Raw genomic sequence first — 2,178 nt, forward strand, 5'->3', positions numbered from 1 at the left:
TTCCTTATATTTTTCAATTAATGATACACATTCTACCTTTTTTCTGACCATCAAATCTATATAAATTAGGAAAACACACACCATATTGACATATCCTCTACCATGGGTGTATACAGTGCTCATCAAACTGTACATTTTAAATATGTTCAGACAAAGAAAACAAAAATAACTAAATAAATGAGACTATATCAACCTAAAAAGTTTCTGTGTAGTTAAGAACTATCATTAAGACAAAATGACACCCTACTGAATGGGAGGAAAATTTTCACTCATCTGACAAGGGGCTGGTATCCAATATCTCCAAAGAATTCATACAACTCAATTAAAAGGAAACAACCCAATCAAGAAACAGACAGAAGAGCTAAATAGGCATGTCTCCAAAGGAGATAGTGCATAGGTAGCCAATAGGCACATGAAAAAATGATCAATATCACTGTAATCAGGGAAATGCAAGTCAAAACCAAAATGAAATATAACCTGGCCCCTGTGAGATTGGTCCATAAAAATAAAAAAAAGAAATGCTGGCAGAGATGTTAGTGGAAACGAAGGGACTGGTTCAGCTCCTATGCAGCATTAAGACTCCTCAAAATATTAAAAATATATATACTATATGGCCCAGAAGTTGCACTCCTAAGTGTCAACCCAAAGAATACATAATCACTAATTCAAAGGGGTCTATGCCCTCCTCCATTCAACTGCCTCACTATTTCCAATAGCCAAATGATGGGCACATCTGCCTGTCCACCCCTGAAGGACTATGATGAACAGCAGTAGTGATGGTGGTTTCCCTCTCTTGCTTATGACCATAGAGAGAATCCACCTAATAGGTGTGCACTGTAGAGTTTAGCTACTATTGAAGAAGCCAAAACTGGTTTGGAACCCTCCCAAAATGCCATTCTTTTCTTCTATAAGCATCATTATCATTCTTACCTATAAAAAAATATTTATATTAGAATGAATATCCCTGCTCACAAGTCCTAGTCATGTTCAGAGTCCATGGAATAAAACTGAAGAAAGTGATTTTTGGTTTTTGCTAATGATCTTGTTCTCAAACCAATTTGACAATTTATCTTAGGATGGGAGCAAGAGGGTTTTTTTTTTATGATTTATTTATTTATGCATGCAAGAACTAAGGTACAAGCCAGAGGCACAGGGGATGAGAGGACTCACCAGAGACAGAGTGGGGAGCAGAACAGGCAGATGTACTGAAATACACTGCTAAGGGGAGCAGCGGGAGAGACAGGAGAGCTCTGCTTCCCCATGTGGGTCACCTCCCTGGCCGGGAATCGAACTTGTGCTTCTGTGGCTGTAGATACTTCATAGTGCTGCGCTTTAACTCCTTGCACCACCAGGAAGAGCCCTGGGAGCATGAGGGTTTTAGTGGGTGAAATACGGACTAGAGGTTTACTTTCATTTGCTTGTGCCTCCATGATTTCCACAGATAAATCCTTCGCAAATGTTTTCAAGCATGTAGATATTATCAATATATGTGTATGTATTATCAATATATGTGTATGTATACACATATATGATATTATCAATATATGTGTATATATATGTATGTAGATATTATCAATATATGTGATAAACAGTATATACCATATGCATGTATTCATTAGTGGATATCATTTCCAGAGTGCTCTCTCCCCTGGAATTATTTGTAATCTCTATTAATCAAGAATTAGTTTTGCTACCTTCCCTGTACTAGGATCAAAAAAACATCTAGCATGATTGTCATGGCTTATCTGTTAACAGTCCCCACTTTATTTGCATTTTTATGTGCAATTATACCTTTCTAAATAGAGTAACTGCTCCACTAATAAGAAAGTGAATATCTAACAACTGAACTCATTTAAAGATAACACCCCTAAGGAGAACAGCCTTATCACCTGCTCTCCCAAACCTGGTTCTCATCTGCCTCATTCTGGAGGGAGGCAGACTCTTTCATCACAGGAAGTCTAGAGACAGAGATTCCACAGGGACACAGAATTTTTAATTTATAATAGAAAAGAAAAGAATCCCTCTCCAGGCTCATTAATTCTCTCTATCCTTTAGTAGGTAAGAAAAATTCCAAATAGTACCAGCTCTTTTAGAGCTAGGACAGAGGTCTAAGACATGAATCTGTGGTTTTGAAACTGGGTCATGGTTTTGTGTCATCAAAATTATCCCCACTGCTTG

This window comes from Condylura cristata, unplaced genomic scaffold (genome assembly GCF_000260355.1).
Source record: "Condylura cristata isolate star-nosed mole 26May11 unplaced genomic scaffold, ConCri1.0 scaffold00045, whole genome shotgun sequence".
Taxonomy (NCBI): Eukaryota; Metazoa; Chordata; class Mammalia; order Eulipotyphla; family Talpidae; genus Condylura; species Condylura cristata.